Consider the following 24,917-nt stretch of genomic DNA (forward strand, 5'->3'; position numbering starts at 1 on the left):
ATGGTACAACGGATAGCCTCAGACCCCAAAACAGGATGATTCATCTTTCTAAATTCAAATATGACATCAGACATTTACTAGCTGTATGACCTTGGGCAAGTTGCTTAGCCCTGCTTACCTCAGTTTCCTCATGTGTCAAATGAGCTGAAGAAGGGGATATAGTAAACACTATTACTCGGTGCGATTTATACCAGGAGTTCAGGCTTCATTTGCTATAAGAAAAATTATAAATATTATAATTACATCAATACTAAAACCAACAAAAGTCATTATGATTATATTAATAAATGAAGAAAAAGCTTTTGATAATATAGCTAGAAAGCACTGGAATAAATACAACTTTTTTCTTAAAATAAATAACATCTATCTAAAACCAAGCAAAAAGCAAAGATGTATTATTATTCGGTATTGTACTACAAATGCTAATATGGCAATAAGACAAGATTATAGAAATTGAAGGAATAATAGACAACAAGGAAAGAAAATTAGTGCTCTTTTCTGACGTTTAGAGAAGCCAAGAGAATCAACTGAAAACTTGTCAAAACTAGTAACAACTTTAGCAGGGTTAGCAGGATATGTCCATATAAATCATCATCATTTCTGCATATTACCAACAAAATCCCGAAGAAAGAGAGATTCCATTTGAAATGACTGTGAACACTATAAATAGTTCAGTCTACGTGCCAAGAAAAAGCCAGGACCTATATGAACACAATTACAAAACATTTTTCACACAAATAAAGACAAATCGAAATAGTTTTCTGTTGTTCGATAATTTCAGTCATGTTTGAATCTTCATGACTACACTTGGGGTTGAACCACTGGAGAGGTTTGCCACTTCTTTCTTCAGTGCACTTTACAGAAACTGAGGTAAAGAAAATTAAGTGACTTGCCTGGGGTCACAGTGTCTTAAGCTGAATTTGAACTCAGGACATCCTGACTACAAGCCTCTATCCACCTAGCAGCCGTCAATATAATTTTTAAAAATCTAAACAGCCAGAGAAATAGTAATTGTTCATAGATAGGCTGAACTAATAAAAATTAAAATGATAACACTTCCTCAATTAATTTACTTATTCAAGTGCCATACCAAACTATCTAGGGGAAAAATAAAATTCATCTGCAGAAAAAAAGGTCAAGAATATCAATGGGGGAAAAAAAATGAAAGAAGGTCCAGCAAGAGCAGATCTCATATAGGACAAAGTGGTAATGATTTTTTTTTTGAGACAATTGGGATTAAGTGACTTGCTCAGGATCACACAGTGTTGTGTCTGAGACCAGATTTGAATTCAGGTCCTCCTGACTTCAGGACTGATGCTCTATTCACTGCGCCACCTAACTGCCCCCCAAAGCAGTAATTATCAAAACAGTTTGCTACTAAGAGATGAAATGCTTGATCAAAAGACTTTCGGTACACGATATACAGAAATAAATGACCATAGTAATTTAGTATATGATAAACCCAAAGATCCAAGCTATTGGGGCAAGAAGTCAATATTAGACAAAAACTGCTGGGAAAACTTGAAAGTAGTCTGGCAGAAACCAACACTAATGCAGAAATATATTTCTGTGTGATTCTACATATAATGGATTATCACATTTCTTGTTCTCGCAATAGGTGGTGGAGGTGGTTCAGGGAGGCAGAGGTATAAAAAGTGATTACATTAAAAAAAAACAGATAAGAGATCAAGAGCAAATGAGCAAACTACACAGAGAACAAGAGATACGTTTTTATACAGAATATTACAAGTTAAATTTAGGAGGAGTACGCACCAATAACTGAGAAAAGCAAATAAGACGTCCTCGGTAGATAGCATTTGTCTCTTGAAAGAAAGTAGAGATTTTACAGGGAAGACGTGATGAACTAGAGAATTCCATACAGGGAGCCAACCTGCGTACAGCAGTGACGTGAAGACTAAAAGTTGGAGCATACATATGGGGAAGAGTGACTAAGCTGGAGTGAAGATGACATGAGGGCAAATAAATGATCTGGGTTCAAATGTCAATGCTTATTTACTTTTAGTATGACCTTGGACAAATCGTCTGTAAGTCTGTTTCCTAATCTCAGCTAAGATGGTTCGAGTGAATGAGCTTTAAGGTCTCTGCTATCTCTAGAATCCGTGATTTCCTTCCATTTTGAATCGGCTCGACATTAGGAAATTCTTCCTTAGGCTTTTGTTTATTTTCTATTTCTAGAATTTCCTATAATTCTACTCAGTGATCTCTCTGGGGATACAGGAACAGATCTAATGGCTCTTCCCCACGACAGCCCTTCCCGAACTTTGGTAGGTAGGCATTACGTGTCCCCTTATTCTTCCTGAAGCTAAAACATCCCCCACGTAGCGCATCTCGTCAGGTAGTTTTGAGCCTCTTCTCTAGATTGGCTGAGGTCTGTCAGCGTTCCTCTTAAAAAGTAGCGATTGGAATTCAATACAATATCCGACATGTGATCTAACTCTCTAGGTTTCTTACTGAAAAACCTCAAGTCATTGAAAAGCATATGGCTAGTAAGTGGAAAGTCTAAGACTAGAAAGCTCAAATCTTTCTAACATCCCGGTAGGATGCTTTCTCCACTAGAAAGCATTTCTTTCCCAGATTCACACTGAATTTTTCTCTGGAGCGCTCACCTGTCATTTGTCCTACGTTCTCAAAGAGGCCCGGGACGGCAGAAAGGTGAGGCCATGACATGCGGCTGAATTGGATTTGATCGAGGGAGGGCTGGGAGAGGTCCCCTGCCTCACTTTCCCTTCCAGAGCCTCTGGGACCAGTGGGAAGATACAGATCAGGATGACTTAGAGATGGCCCCAGATGCAGAGGGAGATCTGGGCTTTCTGAATCTAAGGCCTTCAACAGGTCTCGGTTTCACTAAAGCTGCACCCAGTGATTAATGCTAAGTAAGAAACGAGGCCAGGAAGTTCACCTAGTCCGAAAAAATCCAAACGAAGGAGTCGTCCGGCTTGCTTTCCTTTGTGGTGTGGTATCAAGCAGTGCCTTGTGCCTGGCTTCGGCCTGCCTGCGAGCTTTTGTTAGTACTTCTATCAAATATCGAGGGATCGGGGGATCGTTGGATCTAGTGAACATTTTTTCCACTCTGTTCACTTGTTTCTCTGTGTTGTGCCCCTGAGTAATTCCACTGATAGGCTTCTTTTGTGAAACTGGGAAGAAATGATTTTAATGATTAAAAAAGACAGACATTTTTAAATAATGGCTAAGCTGGGAGATTTCAGAAATGCATTTAGAGAAAGAAGAACTAGACAGAGGAGACACAAAAAGAGAAAGTGACAAAAAGAGAGGGGGAAGGGAGGGAAGGAGTGTGAGAGGGTAGGAGGGAGAGAAGGAAGGGAGAGAAGGAGGGGGGGAGAAGGACGGAAATAGAGTGAGAAAGTGAGAGAGAAAAAATGGGAGAGAAGAAAGGAGGAAGGGAAGGAAGGAAGGAGGGAGGGAGAGAAGGAAAGAGGGAGAGAGAAGATGGAGGGAGAGAAGGAGGGAAAGTGAAGAGAAAGGAAGAGTGAGAGAGTGGAGGGAGGTAGAGTAAGTAAGAGAGTGAGAAAGTATGAGAGAAGGAGGGAGACAAGGAGGAGAGAAAGAGTGAGAGAAGAGGAGGGAGGGAGAGAAGGACAGAGAGAGAAGGAGAGAATAAGAAAGTGTGAGAAAGAGTAAGAGAGAGAGTGAAAGAAGGGAGGAGAAAAGGAGGGAGGAAGAGAAGAAAGCAAGGAGAGAAGAAAGGAGGGAAAGAAGGAAGGAGGAGAGAAGGAAGGAGGGACAGGGAGGAGAAGCAAAATTAAAGAGAGGGGAGAGAAGGAGGGACAGTAAGAGAATAAGTGAGAAAGAGTAAGAGAGAGGGAGAATGAGAGGAGGGAGGGAGAGGAGAAAGAGTGAGTAACAGAGTATGAGAGAAAGGGAAAGAAGGAAAGAGGGAGAGTGAGAAGGAACAGAGGGAGAGAAGGAGGGAAGGAGAGTGAGTAAGAGAATAAGAGAGAAAGCGTGAGAAAGAGTAAGAGAGAGGGAGAAAGAATGAGTGAAAGAAGAGATGGAGAAGAAAGAAGGAAGGAGGGAGAGGAGGAAGGAAAGAGGGACACAAAGGGAAAGGGAGAGAGTGAGAGAAGAGGGAGGGAGAGGAGAGAGGGAGAGAAAGAGAGGAAGGTGGGACAGGGAGGGACAGGGAGGAGAAGCACAAGGAGGGAGAAGGAGAGAAAAGAGAAGAGGGAGGGAAAGAAGGAGGGAGAGAGTAAAAGAGTGAGAGAGAGTGAGAAGAAGGGAGGGAGAAGGAAGGACAGGGAGAGAGGGGGGAAAGCAAGAGAGAGAGTTTGAAAGAAGGGATGGAGAGAGGGAGAGAAGGAAGGAGGGAGAGTAAGAGAATAAAAGAGAATGTGAGAAAGAATAAGAGGGAGAGTGAGAAAGAGAGAGTGAAAAAGGAAGGAAGAGGAGGAAGGAGGGAGGGACACAAAGGGAGAGGGAGAGAAGGAAGGAGGGAGAGAGTAAAAGTGAGAGAGAGAGAAGAAGGGAGGGAGAAGGAAGGAAGGACAGGGAGAGAAAGGGGGGAAAGCAAGAGAGAAGTTTGAAAGAAGGAAGGAGAGAAGAAGGAAGGAGGAGAGAAAGAAGGAAGGAGGGACAGGAGGGAGGGAGACAAAGGGAGAGGGAAAGAGTGAGAGAGGAGGGAGGGAGGGAGAGAAGGAAGAAGGGAGAGAGATAAGGGAGGGAGAAGGAAGGAAGGACAGGGAAAGAGAGGGGGAAGAGCAAGAGAGGGAGTTTGAAAGAAGGAAGGAGAGAGAGAGAAGAAGGAGACAAGGAGAGAGAGAGTAAAAGAGAGTGAGAGAGAAGAAGGGAGGGAGAAGGAAGGACGGAGAGAGAGGGAGAGAAGAAGGGAGGGAGAAGGAAGGACGGAGAGAGAGGGGAGAGAAAAAGAGTTTGAAAGAAGGGATGGAGAGAAGGGGAGAAGGAAGGAGGGAGAGTGAGTAAGAGAATAAGAGAGAAAGTGTGAGAAATACTAAGAGAGAGAGAGTGAGAAAGAATGAGAGAGAGTGAGAAAGAATGAGAGAGAGTGAAAGAAGGGACGGAAAGGAGAGGATGGAAGGAGGGAGAGTGAGGAGGGAGGGAGAGGGAGAGAGAGAAACAAGGAGAGAGGGAGAGAAGAGAGGGAGAAAGTGAGAATGAGAGGCATGTGGGAGAGAAGGAAGGAGGGACAGGAAGGAGGGAGACAAGGCCAAGAGGGAGAGAGAGGAGGAAGGGAGAAGGAGTAAGAGAATAAGAAAGTGTGAGAAAATGAGAGTGAAAGAAGGGAGAGAGAGAAGGAAGGAGGGAGAGTGAGAAAGAGTGTGAGAATGTGGGAAGGAAGTAAGGGAGAGGAGAGACAGAGGGAGAGGAGGAGAAAGTAAGAGTGTGAGAGAGTGAGTGAAAGAAGGGACGGAGAGAAGGAGGGAGGGAGGGAGAGAAGGGGAGAGGAAGAGGAGGTAGAGAGTGAATAAAAGTAAGAATGTGAAAGAGTGAGAAGGGAGGGAGAAGGAAGGAAGGAGAGGGAGAGAAGGGGGAGAGCAAGAGAGAGAGTTTGAAAGAAGGGATGGAGCGAAGGAGAGAGAGAGAGAGAAGAGGGAGGGAGACAAGGAGAGAGAGAGAGAGTAAAAGAGTGAGAGAGTGAGAAGGAGGGAGGGAGAAGAAAGGATAGGAGAGAGGAAGAAAGTGAGAATGAGAGGAGGGTGGGAGAGAGAGAAGGCAAAAGGGAGAGAGAGGGAGGAGAGAAGGAGAATGAATAAGAAAGTGTGAGAAAGTGAGAGTGAAAGAAGGGAGAGAGAGAAGAAAAGAAGGAGAAAGAGAATGAGGGAAGGAAGTGAGGGAGAAGAGAGAGAGAGGAATGGAGAGGAGAGGAGAAAAGGAGGGAAGAGAGAGAAAGAGTAAGAGTGTGAGAGAGAGTGAAAGAAGGGACGGAGAGGAGGAGGGAGAGAAGGGGAGAGGAGAGGAGGGAGAGTGAGAGTTTGAAAGAAGGGATGGAGAGGAGGAGAAGGAAGGAGGGAGAGGGAAGAGAGAGGTAGAGTGAGAAAGAAAAGGAGGGAGGGAGACAAAGAGGGAGGGAAACAAGGAGGGAGGAAACAAGTGACAGAGAAGACAAGGGAGGGAGAGAAGGAAGGAGAATAAGAGAGTGTGTGAGAAAGAGTAAGTGGGAGAATGAGAAAGGGAGTAAAAGAAGGGAGAGAAGAGAGAGTGAGAGGAGAAAAAGTAAGAGTGAGAGTGAAAGAAGGGACGGAGGGGAGGAGAGAGAGAAAAGAGGTAGGGAGACAAGGAAGGAGGGAGAGAGTAAAAGAGTGAGAGTGAGAAGAAGGGAGGGAGAAGGAAGGAAGGATAGGAGAGAGAGGCGGGAGAGCAAGAGAGAGTTTGAAAGAAGGGATGGAGAGGAGAGAAGAAGGAAGGAGGGAGAGTAAGAGAATAAGAGAGAGTGAGAGAGAGGGAGAGTGAGAAAGAATGAGAGTGAAAGGAGAGAAGGGAGGGAAAGTGAGAATGAGAGAAGGATAAAGAGTAAGAGAGAGTGAAAGAAGGGATGAAGAGGAGAGGAGAAAAGGAGGAAGGAGGGAGAGGAGAAAGAGTAAGAGTGAGAGAGTGAAAAAAGGGAAGGAGAGAAGGAGAAAGAGTGTGAGAGTGAAAAAAGGGATGGAGAGGAGAGGGGGAGCAAAAGAGGGAGAGGAGGAAAAAGAATAAGTGTGTGAGAATGAAAGAAGGGATGGAGCAGGAGAGGGTGTAAAATTAAGAGTGTGAAAGAGTAAGAAGGGAGGGAAGGAGAAGGAAGGAAGGAGAGGGAGAGAAGAGGGAGAGCAAGAGAGAGAATTTGAAAGAAGAGATGGAGAGGAACAAGGTAGAGTGAGAGATGAGGGAGGGAGACAAGGAGAGAAGGGGGAGGGAGAGTGAGAAAGGGAGAATGGGAACGAGTAAAAGAAGGGAGGGAGAGGAGAAGGAGAGTAGGGAAAGAAAAAAGGACGGAGAGAAGGAAAGGAGAGGGAGACAAGAAAGAAGGGAGAGTAAGAGTGTGAGGGAGAGAGAAAAGGAAGGAGGGAGTGGGAGAGGAGTGAGGAAACAAGGAGGGAAGGAGGCAAGGAAGGAGGGAGACAAGGAGAGAGACAGGGGGGAGAGACAGAGCCGCGAGGGAAAGGGGTGGGGGGAGGAGAGAGAGCAAGGTAACAGAGTGTGAGTGTGTGCTTGTGTCAATTTGTGAGAGAAAGTTTTAGTGGGGAAAGGCGGCTGGGGAGAGATCCCAGAATCCAAGAGTTCACAGGGCGCTTGAAGATCCCGGAGATCCGAGGTATTCAACTAAAATAGAAACCCACGTCACTAATCTGTGTCCAAGGGCCCCCGGGGGGCCACACACGAATCCAAGTGAATCGTGCTGAGATTGAGTTTCACTATTCCCCGAGACGTTCGAATCTGCTTTGGCCCCGCCCCAGAACACGTGGTCAGCTGGCTGCTGCTCCTGACACCTCATTTGTCCAACCCAACTCAGGAGAGAGGCGATGGTTTCCTTCCAGTCACAGGTGGAGCAAGGAAGAGTTGGCACTCGAGGCCCTCTGCCTCTATATATTCTGGGCAATTTGGGAATCAACTGGAAAATGCTAGTCTGGAGGGTGGGGGGAAGCAAACTACAAGGAAGGGACTATGCTTTCCTTACCACAATCCTCCATTTAGTCTACTAAATGACTCTTCTCCAGAAAAGCTCACCCCATTTTATAATTGGGAGCCTACCGGAAAACCTTCCTCGTTTTACATTAAGTTCCTATCATTGACACCTCTGCAAAACCCGGCTCTCGAGCAGGTAGTCTAGCTAGCGGGAGGAACTGTGACTTGGTCAACAGTTATGGAGCAAAGACTGGTTTTTTCATTTTCAGATCTGCTCCTTGGGAGGAGGGCAGCGGGAGGGGCAGACCAATCTTCACGCTTGCTAATTTTCAAATTCTACGAAATGACATTCTTTGAAATAAAAACAAACTCGGTTAAAAATATGCCTCTTCCCCCAACGCAAGAAATAGCCCTAGCCGATGCTATGAAGTACCAGCTTTCCCTTCTCATTTTCCATTACCAAAGAGATCACTTTCCTCCAATCTATCGGGGAAAAAATGCTAAATTAAACATTTTCTCCGAGCGTTCTGGGTTCAGAGTTCTCTGAAAAGGGCACCCCCATTCTGGGTAAATCCTTCTCTTGTTCGGCTACTTTGGGGCCCAACTCGGGGCCTTCCGCACTCCCGACCCTCCCATGCCAATTGTTTTGAGTCGCTAAATTTGGGGCTTTGAACTTCGGACTTGGTTCATGATGAACCCCGAGCCACTTGCCTGAGCTCCGAGAGTCCCCGTCTCAACACTTAACTTGGAAGTTTGTTCATTCATTCTTTGACCGGACTTAAGAGGACGGGAATTGATTGTAAGGGGCACAAAAGCTTGCCTTCAGAGCTGGGGGGGGGGCGCGAGGGGGAAGGTTTGAGCACGAGAACTCCCAGAGGCCCCCGAGAGCTCGTGCTGCGACGCGACCCGGCCCCACCCGCGCGTGGCTAGCGGCCAGCCGGGGGGCGCGCTGCCTCCGGACTCTAGCTCCCGAGAATGCCCTCGAGGCCCAGGGTCGCCCGTGCAATGTCTTCCAGCAGCCTCCTCCCCCCCCTCCGCCCCCCTCCGTAGCCAGCAGTTGCCAAAGCTTTTATTGAGCGCCATCACCGTTTTCAGCACCCTCATTTAGAACTCCCGAGGACCTCTCCATTCGAATTTCAGGGCGCTTCAGACGCCCGGCCTTGCTCCTGCCCAGGGTCCTTCAGGCCCTTCCCATGTTCCCATGCGGGCAACAATCTCCCAGCCCGGGAGAGGCGGCTCCCAAAGCCAAGCAGCGCCTCCCTGCCCTGTGGGGTGAAGGCAGCGAGTGGGGGCCTTTCTGCCTCCACACGTGATCTCCACCAACCTGGAGGAGGGCTCTGCTGGTTGTCCCCCATCTTATCCCACTCAGTCCCTCCTTCCAGTCTGCTAAACTGCCTCACCCCCTCCCTCCCTCCTAGCTGCCCTGTCCTTGCTTTTCCCGGGAGGGTGCTCCTTCTCTGGGCGTGGGCCCATTTGTCCACAACAGGGACGAGTCGATACCCAATTTTTGTCCTCTGGGCGCTTCTTGATACTCTGCCCCAAGCCTTTCCCAGGGTCAGGGCAACAGAGCCGGAAGGGACTCGCGGGAGGCCACGGAGTCGCTTAGCCGCAGAGGCCAAAGAGGAGGGGCCCGGGGCCCGGGCCGCTCAAGGAGGTCGAGCCCCCCACTGGGGGCTTGGACACAGCTCAATAGAGGTGCTGGGATTCAGAATCAAGGCCCGGGTCCCAAACCGCCACTTTTTCCCCTTCATTCCCACTATCAGAGCAGGCTCACCTCCCTCCTCGCAGACCCGGCTGGATTTCTGGGGTTCCCTGGGCATTTTCCGAACAGGCTCCTTCATTTAGGAGCCCACCTTGCTCTCAAGGTCCCAAGGTCTCTCTCATAAAGCCCTCAGCCCGACTGGGTGGGAGTGGGATGATGTATTTACAATATGAGAAACACCTTCACGAGCTCAGCTGCTTTCAATCAACTACTAAATAGCGGGATCCCATCTACCAGTTTTTTTTAAAGGGCCAGGCTTTCCCAGCCAACACAGCTCACTGCATATATTGGCCATGATCTATCTCACACTGGACATTATTTTGCTTCCCAATGTGTAATTTCATTTGTGTTAGGGAACCCCATCTCTTAGAGGCGGCTAGGTGCTTCAGTGGAATAGAGCTGGGCCTGGAATCAGGAAAGCTTGAGTTCAAATGTGGCCTGGTGATCCAGGGCAAGCCACTTTTAACCTGTTTCCCATAGTCCACGGGAGAAGGAAATGGCAAACCACTTCAGCAAAACACTCTTGCCCAGAAGACCCTATGGGGTGACAAATGGGCACAATTGAACAAAAGCTCATTTTACAGACACAGATGGGCAGCTAGGCCGCACCTTAAGACCTCAGGGAGCTGCCAGGGGCTCCAAGGGGTTTAGCGGCTGGCCGACAATGGCTAAGCAAGTCTGTATCAAAAGCTTCCGTACCTGGCACCCAACGGGTCTGGACTCCTCCTGCCCCCCATTTGTGCATAGACAGTAGGTGGCTTTTCCCACAGCCCCACCTCAACTGGGGAACGGAGCTGGGGCTGTGCCATCATCAAACATTCATGCCATCAATATTTATGAAATACTTACTATGTCCTGAAGAGAAGACAAAAGGTCACACGACACACGTAGGCTCTGATGAAGTGTCCAATCTGAATGCGGCAGACCTGTCGGGAGAAATTTGAGGAGAAGGCGACTAATTTTGGTGGGGGGGGCAGTCAGGGAAGGCTTCACATGGAGGTAGAACCTGAGCTGGGTTTTTGAAAGAAGGGAGAGATTTGGGCAGTTACTCTGGGAAGAGGGGAAAGATCCATTCCTGGCATGAGGTTCATGCCATTCTAGCCAAATTGACCCACTGGTGGTTCTCATATGGGATGTTCTATCCCCACTCCCAGCTGGGACCTTTGCCTATGAGTTTCTGTCTTCCTTCTAGGTTCAGCTCACGTGACACCTCTCGTTCTCCTCACTGCTAGTATTCTCTTCCTGTCTCGTGCTTATTCGCTTCTCTGTGTACAGGTGTACGTCACCCCCTTGACCCCAGGAGATTTTCGATTCCTTGGCCGAAGGACCTGATCTAGCACCTGGTCTCATTACCTGGCACGGAGAAGGAGCTCAGGGCCTCTATTATAGGATCTATGGAAAGAATGATTAAATGAGTAAAAGCATAGAGCTGGGGGGGGGGGGGGGAGAGGAGGGACAAAAATGGGAATAGTACAACCAGGGAAGGTTGGGAGAGAAGGCTAGGCCGTGGGAGGAAGCCCACAAGGCATCCAAGTTGAACAAACTGAGACCTAAAGAGGTGAAGTGGCCAGTCCAAGGTCACATGACTAGTAAAAAGCAGTTTTGGCGCTGTGTGAAATATATAAGGCCGAGTAGGCAGGACTCTGCTTTCCATAGAGGTGTGTTAGCTCCATGGAAATGCTTAATCAGTTGCCTGTCGGGTACCTGATTGTATACTTTTTGACGGCTCTACCTGGAGGAAGGCTTCACTCTTCTGTGGAATTGCCCGTTTTATTGGTTCAGGCTGTGTGAGGGTCACCTGGTGTAAAGAGCATACATTTCACATTGTTTCTGTTTATTTTGCCCAACCTGTGATTTCCTCAGTGTAAAAATCCCTCCACCCCTGCTGGGAGGTAACTCTTTTGCAACTAAGTCTTAGAGAGTTGCCTAAAGCACCAGGGAGTGATGGGCTCAGAATCACAGAGAGCGGGTCAGACTCGGGCCTTCTGGGTTTTCCCCTTCTCTGAGCGTAACACAGAAAGGATTTCAGCCTTGGGGTATGCTCTGCTTTCACATCTAGCACTGAAGTTTTATTTGCCCCACAAACCACTAGGCCCATCATCTGACTTGCTACCACGGCCCTTCTACCCAAACTGGGTACCTGTATCTGTTGTGCAGTGCAGAGAGAGACGGCTTCAAGTTCTCGGTGTTACTCGTTGAAAAGTCACCTCTATAACTATTTAATGAACTGACTTTCGGGGCCTCAGTTTCTTCACCAGTAACATGGGGAAGACAACCATGGAGCCCTTAGTTTGTGACACTGTATTCCTGATCAGAGACCTAAACTCCACCTCCAAGGAACAGCAGCGAGGACAGTGTGCCATAGGGCTTAGTTGGCGTCGTAAGGCCTAGTTAGAGCACCAGCTCGACCCCTGCCTCGCTGTGGAACTTTGGGGTCAATGTTTGTTTCTGCCCTCTGATTTCGTCTCTAGGAAACAGTAAGGGGTGGGGCTGGGGTGGGGGGGAACAGAAGAGGTCCACAGTGGTTTCCAAGGTTCCCAGAACCCTAACATTCTGGGTTCTCTTTAGAGAACTTTCACCACTACTTGCTCAGGAGCGAGGAGTGGGGAGTCACGGAGGCCTCCTCCTGCTGCTGGCTCTTCAGGTAGGCCATTTTCAGGGCTCCCAAGAAACAGGAAGGATTTAAAACGGAATGGGGAGTGACTGGGAAGGAGCAGGCCAGAATGTGGGCACTGGCAAGGCCATTGGCTTGGTCAGTGTGTGCCATTTTTGGGGCCCGAGGGTTTCCTTCTACTGGGTGTGCAGGGGCCTTCACTGGACCTCTTCATTGGTGATTCCTTATGGTTTTCATGGTCCTCCCTTACAGTTTCATTTTATTTTAAACAGCTGGGAGTAGAGATTATGATTCCTAATAATTCTCTCTGTGAACGCTGACTGTGTACGGCCTTCAGCACACACAGGTGATGTCTGGCAATCGGGGAGGCTGGGTTTTCTAGCCATGGTTATGTCACTAACTGGGATTTGGGCAAGGGGTTGGGATTCCGAAACCAGGGAACAGAGTTTAGGTCCATGGTAGTATAGCGAGATGTCGGGATAGGTGGGTACCTGCCTGCTACATATATTAAAAAAGGTGACTTTGTACTCATTCATTAGGATAGCTTAGCCCTAGTGGATTGTTCCCCCGAGAAGCAGAACAGGGTCTCCGGGAGCTCTAAGGGGACTTGGAGATAAGCTAGACCGTACAGTTCAGAGATGAAAAAAGCCCTCTTCCCATGATGGCAGGCTGCTCTCAGTCACTGTTTGAGTCTGACCATGTGTATTAAAAATCAATTTCCAATGCTGGGACTTTTCTAAAACCAAAGCCTAGGAATCTTTATGGGAAGATACTTGCCAGTTTCTTTCTGGCAGCGGGGGGGGGGGAACCAGGGGCCCCAGGGCCCCATCGCCCCATCCTCCCATCCTCCCGTCCTCCAACCCCAACAAAGACAAACCAAAATTCAGATCTCCAAAGCTACTTCCTAACTTGTTTTATGCCATTCTCCCCCTCTTGCAGCAAGAGAAGTGGAAACTGGAGACAGCGCCAGACATCGTGAACTTGCCGAAAAGGTGAGCTCGCCCATTGTGACCTTCCTGCCTGGTCCCCACCCCCACCCCACCTCACCCAATGTAACTGCCTTCATTCCAGAACTCATTTTATGGGGGAAACCAACTCCTACCTTAGAATTTTGGCAGCAGCAAGCATCTATCTGCCTGCCTAGCCTGCCTCCTTCCCAGCTCTCTATCTCTGTACCTATCTCTATCACACTAGCATCTATCTATACTACCTATGGAGCCCGCCTGTCTCCACCTACTAATTTTTTTGTTATTGTTCAGTTGTTTCCATTGAGTAGAACTGTTTCGGGCTTAAGTGGGGTTTCCTTGGCAATGATCCTGCAGGGGTTTGCCATTTCTTTCTACAGATCATTTTACAGATCAAGAAGCTGAGACAAAGAGGATGAAGTGACTTGACCATGGTCACAAAGCTACCACCTGAGGCTGGGTTTGAACTCAGAAAGTTGTTTTCAAGCCCAGCACTACACTACCACCCAATGGCTTCTCTCCCTTCCTTCCTCTCTATTTCTCTATCTTTCCATTCACCTCTCTCTCCTTCTCTCTACCCCCCTCCCCCTCTCTGTTTCTCTCCCTCTCTTATCTTTCCTCATTCTCTCTGCTTTCTCTCTCCTCTCTCTTTCACTCCCTCTTTCTCTTCTTTACTCTCTATTTCTCTACCTGTACTCTATCCCCTCTCCCCTTTTCTCTAGCCACCCTGCCCACCTATCTTTTTCTGTTTTTTCTCCTCTTTCTCTGTTCTTTCTCTCTTGATCTCTCTCCCCCACCCTCTCTCCCTCCTTTTCTTCCTTATTTTCTATTTTTCTGCCTTTCCATTCAATGCTCTATCCTTCTCTCTAGACCCCCTGCCCACATTCTCTTTCTTTTTCTGTCTCTCAATTTTCTCTCCTCTTGTTTCTCTTTGCCTCTCTCTACCTTCTCTTTCTCTCCTTCCTTCTCTTCCTTTCTCCATATTTCTCTACCTCTCCATTCTCTCCTTTCTCCTTCTTTCTATCTCTTCCCCCCTCTCTCTTTCCTCTTTTCCTCTTCTTTCTTTCTCAATCCCTCCCTTACTCACCCTTCCTCTGCCTCTCCATTCTCCTATTTGGTGTTCTATCCTTACTTCTCACCCTCTTTCTTTCCTTCTCTCTCTCCCTCTTTCTTCCCTGGCTCTGTCTTTCTTTTTCTCCTCTCTCTCTCTCTCTATCCTTTTCTTACTCACCCTTCCTCTGTCTCTCTATTCTCCCATTTGTCTTTCTCTCTATCCTTACTCTCCCACCTTCTTTCACTGTTTCTCTCCATCTCTGTGTTTTTCCCTCCTTTCTCTCTGTACTTTTTTCTTTCCCACACTCTGCTTTCTCTTTCTCTCACTCCTTCTATGCCTTATTCTCTCCTTTTTTGCCACCTCTCAATTCTCACCTTTTTCCTTCTGTCTATTCCCTCTCCTCACTCTCTTTCTCTTTGGGTTTCTTTCCTTCTCTTCTTTTCTTTCTCTCCTCATTCTCTCTGGTTTCTCTCTCTCCCTCTTTCTTTCTTTCCCTCCCTCTTTTCCTTACTATTTCTCTGCTTCTCCCTTCTTCACTCTCTCCTTCTCTCTAGTCCCACTGCCCACCTACTATCTTTTTTCTGTGTCTTTCTTTTTCTTTCCTCTTTCCCACTTCTTTCTCTTTACCTGTCCCTCCCTCTTCTTTGTCTCCCTTCTTTTCTTTCTTACTTTTTTCCTTCCCCTCAATTCTTGCTTTTCTACTTCTCTCTACCACCTCTCCCCACCCTCTCTTTCTTTCTCTCCTCTTTCTGTCTCATTTCTCTCTCTCCCTCTTTCTCTTTCTACACACTTCTTTCTTCCTCATTCTTTATTTCTCTGCTTCTCCCTTTTCTACTCTCTCTCCTCTCTAGCCCGACTGCATATCATCTGTCTTTTTTTCGGTCTCTCTCTATTTTTCATTCCTCTTTCCCTGTTCTTTCTCTTTTTACCTCTCTCTCCCTCTCTCTTTTACTCCCTTCTTTTCTTCCTTATTCTCTATTATTCTGCCTTTCAATTCTTGCCTTTTTCCTTCTCTCTCTCCTCTCGTCTCACTCTGTCTTTCTCTTTCTGTTTTTCTCTCTCTCATCTTTGTCTCCTCATTCTCTCTGCTTTCTTTCTTTCCCCTCTCTTTTCTCTCCCTCACTCTCTTCCTTACTTTCTATTTCTCTACCTTTCCTCTCTCCCCTCTCTCCTCCTCTCTAGCCCCTCTGCCCACCTACTGTCTTTTTCTTTTTCTCCTCTTTCTCTGTTCTTTCTCTTTACCTGTCTCTCCTCCTTCTCTTTCTCTCCCTTTTCTTTCTTATTCTCTCTTTTATTTGTATCTCTCAATTCTCGCTTTTCTCCTTCTCTCTACCACCTCTCCCCACCCTCTCTTTTCTCTAATTTTTTTGTCTCATTTCTCTCTCCCTCTTTCTAGCCCCCTTTCTTCCTCATTCTCTCTTTTATTTCTCTGCTTCTCCTTTCTCCACTCTCTCTCCTATCCCTACTCTCCATCTTCTGTCTTTTTTCTCTCTTTTCTCTCTTCTTTCTCTCTTTACATCACTTTCCCCCTCTCTTTTTGTTCTTTCTTTTCTTCCTTACTCTCTATTTATTATTCTGCCTCTCAATTCTCACCTTCTTCCTTCTTTCTATCTGCTCTCCTCACTCTGTCTTTCTCTATTTCTCTCCCTCTCTTATCGTTCTCTCTGATTTCTCTCTCCCTCCCTTTCTTCCTTATTATTTCTCTCTTCTCCCCTCTCCTTCTCTCTAGCCCCCTGTCCACCTGTTATCTTTTTTATGTCTATTTTTTCCCCTCTTTCTCTGATCTTTCTCTTTACCTCTCTCTCTCCCCTTCTCTTTCTCTCCCTTCTTTTCTTTCTTACTCTCTCTTTTTCCTGCCTCTCAATTCTTACCTTTCTCCTTCTCTATACCACCTCTCCCCACTCTCTCTTTTCTCTTCTTTTTCTGTCTCATTTCTCTCTTCCTCTTTTCCCCCCTCTTTCTATCCCTCCTTTCTTCCTCATTCTCTATTTCTCTGCTTCTCCCTTCTCCACTCTCTCCCCTTCTATTACCTACTCCCTATCTTCTGTCTTTTTTTTTTTTTTTTGGTCTCTCTCTGTTTTTCTCTCTTCTTTCTCTCTTTACCTGTCTCTTCCCCTTTTCTTTGTCTACTTTCTTTTCTGTCTTACTTTTTTTTCCTGCTTCTCAATTCTCACCTTTCTCTTCACCACCTCTCCCCACCTTCTTTCTCTCCTCTTTCTGTCTCATTTCTCTCTCTTCTCCCCTCTCTCTATCTTCTTTTTTTCTCATTCTCTCTATTTCTCTGCTTTTCCTTTCTCCACCTTTTCTTCTTCTCTATCCCTACTCCCCATCTTCTGTCTTTTTTGTGTCACTGTTTTTCTCTTTACCTCTCTCTCCCTCTGTTTTTGTCCCTTCTTTTCTTCTTTACTCTCTATTATTCTGCTTCTCAATTCTTGCCTTTTTCCTTCACTCTATCCCCTCTCTTCACTCTTTGTCTTTCTGTTTCTCTCCCTCTCTTCTTATCTTTGTCTCCTCATTCTCTCTGCTTTCTTTCTCTCCCTCTCTTTCTCTCCCTCACTCTCTTCCTTACTCTCTATTTCTCTATCTTTCCTCTCTCTCCTCTCTCCTTCTCTCTAGCCCCCCTGCCCACTTACTATCCTTTTCAGTCTCTGTTTTTTCTCCTCTTTCTCTGTTCTTTCCCTTTTTACCTCTCTCTCCCCTTCTCTTTCTCTTCCTTCTTTTCTTTCTTACTCTTTTTTCTGCAACTCAATTCTCAACTTTCTCTTTTTCTCTACCACCTCTCCCCACCCTTTCTCTTTCTCTCCTCTTTCTGTCTCATTTCTCTCTCTCCTTCTTTCTCTCCTCTCTCTTTGTCCCCCTTTCTTCTTCATTCTTTATTTTTCTGCTTCTCCCTTCTCCATTCTCTCTCCTTCTCTCTAGCCCAACTCCCCATCATCTGTCTTTTTTTCTGTCTGTTTTTCATTCCTCTTTCTCTGTTCTTTATCTTTACCTCTCTCTCTCCCTCTGTTTTTGTCCCTTCTTTTCTTCCTTACTCTCTATTATTCTGCCTCTCAATTCTTGCCTTTTTCCTTCTCTCTATCCCGTCTCCTCACTCTCTCTCTCTTTATGTTTCTCTCCCTCTCTTCTCATCTTTCTCTCCTCATTCTCTCTGCTTTCTCTCTTTCCCCTCTGTCTTTCACTCCCTCCCTCTCTTCCTTACTCTCTATTTTTCTACCTTTACTCTATACCCTCTCCCTTTTCTCTAGATTCCCTGCCCACCTACTGTCTTTTTGTGTTTTTTCTCCTCTTTCTCTGATCTTTCTCTCTTTACCTCTCTCTTCCCTCTCTTTCTCTCCCTCCTTTTCTTCCTTATTTTCTCTTTATTTCTCTGCCTCTCCATTCTGTGCTCTCTCCTTCTCTTTAGCCCCCTGCCCACATTCTTTCTTTCTTTTTCTGTCTCTCGGTTTTCTCTTTTTTCTCTCTCCCCTTCTCTTTTTCTCCTTCCTTCTCTTCCTTTCTCCATATTAATCTATCTCTCCATTCTTTCCTTTCTCCTTCTTTCTATCCCCTCCCCCATCTGTCTTTTTTTTCTTTTTATCTTCTTACTTTTTCAATCCCTTCCTTACCCTTTCCTGCCTCTCTATTCTCCCATTTGTCTTTGTATCCTTACTCCCACCCTCTGTCTTTCAGTTTCTTTCTCCATCTCACTGTCTTTCACTCCTTTTTCTCTGTAATATTTTCTTTCCCACTCCTGCTTCCATTTTCTCACTCCTTCTATGCCTTATTCTCTCTTTTTTTGCCCCCTCTCAATTTTCTTCTTTCTCTGTTCTTTCTCTCTTTACTTGTCTCTTCCCCTTCTCTTTCTCTACTTTCTTTTCTTTCTTACTTTTTTTCTGCCTCTCTATCCCCTCTCTTCACTCTCTGTCTTTCTGTTTCTTGTCCTTTCTTCTTATCTTTCTCTCCTCATTCTCTCTGCTTTCTGTCTCCCTCTCTCTCCTTCTCTCTAGCCCCCCGCCCACCTGTTTTTTTTTCTGTCTCTGGTTTTTTCTCCTCTTTCTCTGTTCTTTCTCTCTTTACCTCTCTCTCTCTCCATTCTCTTTCTCTCCTTCTTTTCTTTCTTACTCTCTTTTTTCTGCCTCTCAATTCTCATCTTTATTCTTCTCTCTACCACCTCTCCCCACTCTCTTTCTTTCTCTCCTCTTTCTGTCACATTTCTCTCTCTCCTTTTTTCCTTTCTTTCTATCCCCTCTTTCTTCTTCCTTTATTTCTCTGCTTCTCCCTTCTCTACTCTCTCTCCTTCTCTCTATCCTTACTCCCCATCTTCTGTCTTTTTTTCTGTCTCTCTCTGTTTTTCTCTGTTCTTTCTCTTTACCTCTCTCTCCCTTTCTCTTTTTCTCCTTTCTTTTCTTCTTTACTCTCTATGTATTACTCTGCCTCTCAATTCTCACCTTTTTCTTTCTCTTTATAACCTCTCCTCGCTCTTTTTCTGTTTCTCTCCCTCTTCTTATGTTTCTCTTTTCATTCTCTCTGCTTTGTCTCTCTCCCCATCTTTCTCTCCCTCTCTCCCTTCCTTACTCTCTATTTTTCTACATCTCCTCTTTCCCCTTTTTCCTTCTCTCTAGCCTACCTGTCCAGATACTGTCTTTTTCTCTCTCTCTTTTTTCTCTCCTCTTTCTCTGTTCTTTCTCTCTTTACCTCTCTCTCCCCCCCTTCTCTTTCTCTCCCTTCTTTTCTTTCTTACTCTTTTTTTTCTGCCTCTCAATTCTCATCTTTCTTCTTCTCTCTACCGCCTCTCCCCACTCTCTCTTTGTCTCATTTCTCTCTCTCCTCTTTTCCTCTCTCTTTCTATCCCCTCTTTCTTCTTCCTTTATTTATCTGCTTCTCCCTTTTCCACTCTATCTCCTTCTCTCTATCCTTACTCCCCATCTTCTGTCTTTTTTTTCTCTCTCTGTTTTTCCCTTTTTTCTCTGTTCTTTTTCTCTTTACTGCTCCCTCCCTTTCTCTTTTTCTTTTCTTTTCTTCCTTACTCTCTATTTATTACTCTGCCTCTCAATTCTCACCTTTTTCTTTCCCTTTATAACCTCTCCTCACTCTTTTTCTTTCTGTTTCTCTCCCTCTTCTTATGTTTCTCTTTTCATTCTCTCTGCTTTGTCTCTCTCCCCATCTTTCTCTCCCTCTCTCCCTTCCTTACTCTCTATTTTTCTACATCTCCTCTCTCGCCTTTTTCCTTCTCTCTAGCCCCCGTCCAGATATTGTCTTTTTCTGTCTCTCTTTTTTTCTCTCCTCTTTCTGTTATTTCTCTATTTACCTGTCCCTCCCCCTTCTCTTTCTCACCCTTCTTTTCTTTCTTATTCTTTTTCTTCCCTTCTCTACTCTTTCCTTCTCTCTATCCTCTCCCCATCTTCTGTCTTTTTCTTCTGTCTCTCTGTTTTTTCTCCTCTTTCTCTGTTCTTTCTTTTTTCCCCTTCCTTCTTTTTGCCCCTTCTTTTCTTCCTTACTATTTATTATTCTGCCTTTCACTTCTCACCTTTCTCCTTCTCTTTACCTCTTCCTCCCCACCCTCTCTCCTTCTCTCCTCTTTCTGTCTCATTTCTCTCTCCCTCTTTCTCCTCTCTTTTTCTCATCTTTCCTACTCATTCTTTATTTCTCTACTCTCTCTTTCTCTCTATTCATACTCCCCATCTTCTGTCTTTTTTGTCTGTTTCTCTCCTCTTTCTCTGTTTTTTCTCTCTTTACCTCTCTCCTCCTCTCTTTTTGTCCCTTCTTTTCTTCCTTACTCTTTATTATTCGGTCTCTCTATTCTCATCTTTATCCTTCTGAGACCTCTCTTCACCCCCTGTCTTTCTCTCTCTCTCATTTCTCTATCTCCCCCTTTTCTTCCTTTCTCTTTCTTTATTTCTTTGCTTCTCTCTTCTCCACACTCTCTCCTTCTCTCTAGTCCAATTCACCATATTCTTTTTTTTGTCTCTCTGTTTTTCACTCTTCTTTCTCTTTACCTCTCTCCCCCTTTCTTTTTGTCCCTTCTTTTCTTCTTACTATTATTCTGCTTCTCAATTCTCACCTTTTTCTTTGCCTCTATCCCCTCTCCTTCCTTTATCTTTCTCTGTTTTTTCTCCTCTCTTATCTTTCTCTCGTCATTTTCTCTTCTTCTCTCTCCCCCTCTCTCCTTTTCTCTAGCCCCTCTGCCCACCTGTCTCACTGTTTATTTCTCCTCTTTCTCTGTTCTTTCTTTACCTGTCTCTCCCCCTTCTCTTTCTTTCCCTTTTTTCTTTCCTACTTTCTATTTATTTTTCTGCCTGTCAATTCTTGCTTTTCTCCTTCCCTCTATTGCCTCTCCCCACCCTCTCTCTTTCTCCTCTTTCTGTCTCATTTCTCTCTCCATCTTTCTCCCCTCTCTCTTTCTATCTCCATCTTTCTTCCTCATTCTCTATTTCTCTGCTTCTCCCTTCTCCACTCTCTCTCCCTACTCCCATGGTTTTTTTTTTCTGTCTCTGTTTTTCTCTCCTCTTTCCTGTTCTTTTTATCTAACTCTCTCTCTCTGCCTCTCTTGTCTTTATAATTCTAAGGCCTCTCTTTACCCTGTCTTTCTATTTCTCTGTCTTCCTCTTTCTTCCTTTCTCTTTCTTTCCCCTTTTCTTCCTTTCTCTTTATTTTTCTTCCTCTCCCTTTTTAACTCTTCTTCTCTCTAGCCCCCATGCCCATCTTTTGTCTTCTTTTCTGTCTCTATTTTTCTCTCCTCTTTCCCACTGCTTTGTCTCTTTTTCTCTCTCTCGTCTTTCTTTCCCTTTTTTCTTTTTTATTCTTTCTTTTTCCTGCCTCTCAATTCTCACCCTTTTCCTTCTACTCCCTCTCCCCACCCTCTCTCTTCCTCTTCTTCCTCATTCTCTGTTTCTCCTTTCTCCACTTTCCTTCTCTCTATTCCTACTCCCCATTTTCTTTCTTTTTCTTCTCTCTGTTTTTCTCTCCTCTTTCCCACTTCTTTCTCTCTTTATCTCTCTCCCCTTTCTTTCCATTCTTTTCTTTCTTACTCTTTCTTTTTTTCCTGACTCTCAATTCTTGCCTTCTTCCTTCTCTCTACTGCCTCTTCCCACCCTCTCTCTCTCTCTCCTCTTTCTGTCTCATTTCTCTCTTTCCCCTTTTCTCCCCTTTCTATTTCTATCCCCCTCTTTCTTCCTCATTCTATTTTGCTGCCTCTTCATTCTCCACTCTCTCCTTCTCTCTATCCCCTCTGCCCCCTTTTTCTTTTTCCTGTTTTTCTCTTCTTTTTCTCTCTCTATCCCTGCCTTACTCACCTTTTCTCTGCCTCTTCATTCTCCCATCTATCTATCCTTACTCCCTACCCTCTATTTCTCTCTCCATTTCTCCCTGTCTTTCTCTTCTTTTGCTACCTCTCAATACTCACAATCTGTCCCATTTCTCTCTCTCTCCCTCTTTCTCCTTTCTCTCTTTCTATCCTCTTCTTTCTCCCTCATTCTTTATTTCTCTGCTTCTCCCTTCTCCACTCTCTCTCCTCTCTATACTCTCTCCTCATTCTGTCTTTCTCTTTCTGTTGTTCTCCCTCTCTTCTTATTTTTCTCTCCTCATTCTGTCTTCTCTCTTTCTCTCCCCTCCTCTCTTCCTTACTCTTTATTTCTCTACCTCTCTCTCTCTCCTTCTCTCTAGCCCCCCTGCCCACATTCTGTCTTTTCTGTTTTTCTCCTCTTTCTCTCTTTACCTCTCTCCCCTCTTTCTTTCTATTCCTCCTTTTGTTTCTCTATTTCTCTGCCTCTCCATTCTCCCATCCATCTTTCTCTTTATCCTTACTCCCTACTCTCTCTTTCTCTCTGTTTCTCTCTCTAGCTCTCCCTGTCTTTCTCTCATTTTTTCTTTCCCATTCTGCTCCCTCTTTCTCTCCTCTTATTTTCTTGTTCTTTTGCCACCTCTCAATTCTCACATGTTTTCTTAATTCTAGTCTTCCTCCCCATTCTCTTTCTGTTTCTCTACTTCTTTTTCTCTCATTCTCCCTCCTTCTTTCTTCCTTCTATCCCCCCTTTTTTTCTTTCTCTTTCTTTGCCTCTCTCTTCTCTACTCTCTCTCCTTCTCTCTAGCCCCCTGACCATCTTTTGTCTTTTACCCTTCTCTTTGTTTTTCTCTCCTCTTTCCTTCTTCTCTTGTTACCTCTCTCCTCCTTCTTTCTCTTTTTTCTGCCTCTCAATTCTCTCCTTTCTTTCTCTCTATCCCTTCTCCTCACTCTCTGTCTTTCTGTTTCTGTCCCTTTCTTCTTATCTTTATCTCCTCATTCTCTCTACTTTCTCTCTCTCCCCTCTCTCTTTCTCTCCTTCATTCTCTTCCTTACTCTATTTCTCTACCTGTCCTCTCTCCCCTCTCTCCTTTTTCTCTAGCCCCCCTGCCCACTTACTGTTTTTTTCTGTTTCCGTTTTTTTCCTCTTTCTCTGTTCTTTCACTTTACCTGTCTATCCTCCTTCTCTTTGTCTCCCTTCTTTTCTTTCTTACTCTCTTTTTTCTGCCTCTCAATTCTCGCCTTTCTCCTTCTACCACCTCTTCCCATCCTCTCTCTTTCTCTCCTCTTTCTGTCTCATTTCTCTCCCTCTTTCTACCCTCTCTCTTTCTATCCCCCTATTTCTTCCTCTTTCTTTATTTCTCTGGTTCTCCCTGCTGCACTCTCTTTCTCTCTATCCCAATCCCCATGTTCTGTCTTTTTTCTCTGTTTTTCTCTTCTCTTTCTCCCCCTCTCTTTTTGTCCTTTCTTTCTTCCTTACTTTCTGTTTATTATTCTGCCTCTCAATTCTTGTCTTTCTTCTTCTCTCTACCCCCTCTCCTTACTCTCTTTCTCTTTATATTTCTCTCTTATCTTCTCTTTTCATTCTCTCTGCTTTCTCTCTCTCCCCTTTTTCTCTCCCTCCCTCTCTTCTTTACTCACTCTCTATTTCTCTCTCTCCTTCTCTCTATCCCCCTGCCCACCTTCTCTCTTTCTCTCTATCTCTCCTGTTTCTTTCTCTTTACTTCTCTGCCTCTTCATTCTCCCATCTGTCTTTCTCTCTATCCTTACTCCTCACTATTTCTCTGTTTCTCTGTCCATCTCTCCCTGTCTTTCTCTCCTTTTTCTCTTTCCCATTCTGCTCCCTCTTTCCCTCAGTCCTTGTGTTCCTTATTCTCTCGTTCTTTTACTACTTCTCAATTTGCTTCTTCTCTCTACCCCTGCTCCTCACTCTCCCTCTTTCTCTTTTTGTCTCTCTACATCTCTTCTTATCTTTCTCTCCTCGTTTTCTGTTCTCTCTCTCTTTCTGTCTCCATCTCTCTTTCTCTCTCCATTTCTACTCTCTCTCTCTCCTCTCTAGCATACCTTCCCACCCTCAGTCTTTCTCTTTCTCTCCTTGTTCCCTCTCCTTTTTCTCTCTCCCTCTTTTTCCATGACTCTTACCCTTCTTTTCTTCCTTACTCTTTTTTTATTTCTCTGACTCTCCCTTCTCCACTCTCTCTCCTTCTCTCTATCCTCTCTCCCCTCTCTCTTTCTTTCCTCTTTTTCTTTTCTCTCTCTCTCTTTGGATCCTTGCCTTAGTCACCCTTTCTTTGCATCTCCATTCTCCCGTCTGTCTTTCTCTCTATCCTTACTCCCCATCTTCTTGCTTTCTCTCCATTTCTCTCCCTCTTTCCCTGTGTTTCTCTCCTTTTTTTCTTTCCCACTCTGTTCCCTCTTTCTCTCCCTCCTTTTCTTCATTATTCTCTCCTTCTTTTGCCAGCTCTCAATTCTTGCCTTTCTCCTTTTTCTCTAAGGCCTCTCTCCACCCTTTGTCTTTCTCTTTCTCTCTCATTTCTCAGTCTCCCTCTTTTCCCTTCTCTCTTTCTATCCCCATTTTATTCCTTTCTTTTTATTTCTCTGCCTGTCCCTTCTCTACTCTTTTCTTCTCCTAGCCCCCTGCCCATCTTTTGTATTTTTTGTCTCTGTTTTTCTCATCTTTTTACCACTTCTCTCTCCTTCTTTTCTTTATTACTCTCTCTTTTTTCTGCCTTTCAATTCTCACCTTTCTCTCTACTGTCTCTCACTCTCTCTTTCCCCACCCTTTCTCTTTTTCTCCTCTTTCTGTCTCATTTCTCTCTCTACCTCTTTCTCATCTCTCTTTCTATGCCCTTATTTTTTCCTCTTTCTTTAATTCGCTGCTTCTCCCTTCTCCACTCTCTCTCCTTCTCTCTATCCCTACTCTCCATCTTCTGTCTTTTTTCTGTCTCTCTGTTTTTCTCTCCTCTTTCTTTACCTCTCTCTTCCCCTCTTTTTGTCCTTTCTTTCTTCCTTACTCTCTATTCATTATTCTGCCTCTCAATTCTCCCCTTTCTTCTCTCTACCCCCTCTCCCCACCCTCTGTTTTTCTCTTTCTCTCTCCATGTCTTTTATTTCTGTTTTTCTCTTCTTTATTTTTCTCTTTCCTTCTGCCCCATGTCTTTTTCTCATTTTTTCCTTACTCTGTATTTTTTTGCCTCTCAGTTCTTGCCTTTTTCGTTCTCTCTCTTCTCATTCTTTGTCTTTCTCTCTCTCTCCTTCTATTTATCTCCTCATTCTCTCTACTTTCTCTCTTCCCTCACTTTATCTCCCTCCCTCTCTTCCTTATTTTTTCTCTATATCTCTACTTTTCTCTAGCCCCTCTACTCACCTAACATCTTTCTCTTTCCCTTTTTCTTTCCTTTTTCTCTCGTCTTTCTCTCTCTCCCTGCCTCTTCTCTTTTTCTCAATCCTTTCCTTCCTTTCTCTATATTTCTCTGCCTCTTCATTCCCCCTTTTCTCCTTCTCTCCATCTCTTCTCCCTACCCTCCCTCTTTCTCTCTCTTTCTTCTCTCTCTGTCCTTTCCTAACTCACTCTTTCTCTTTTTCTCCATTCTCCCATCTGTTTTTTTCTCTATCCTTCCTCCCACCCTCCATTTTTCACTCGGTTTCTCTCTCCATCTCTCCCTGTC

The 24,917-nt window shown here is 45.0% G+C and overlaps 1 protein-coding gene across 4 annotated transcripts in view; it reads left to right on the plus strand.

Moving 5' to 3' along the window:
• LOC127542933 (paraneoplastic antigen Ma6E-like) overlaps nucleotides 1–24,917 on the plus strand; it is a 151,887-nt gene that overhangs the window by 30,241 nt on the left and 96,729 nt on the right. For 2 of the 4 annotated variants that reach the window (XM_051968852.1, XM_051968855.1), the window contains exons 1-2: nucleotides 10,796–12,318; nucleotides 12,912–12,964. The gene's annotated coding sequence lies outside the window, so the exon portion shown is untranslated. Of the gene's footprint in view, nucleotides 1–10,795; nucleotides 12,319–12,911; nucleotides 12,965–24,917 lie in introns of those variants that run through there. The other 2 variants (XM_051968851.1, XM_051968854.1) reach the window with 1 other exon arrangement.

Source organism: Antechinus flavipes, chromosome X (genome assembly GCF_016432865.1).
Source record: "Antechinus flavipes isolate AdamAnt ecotype Samford, QLD, Australia chromosome X, AdamAnt_v2, whole genome shotgun sequence".
Classification (NCBI taxonomy): Eukaryota; Metazoa; Chordata; class Mammalia; order Dasyuromorphia; family Dasyuridae; genus Antechinus; species Antechinus flavipes.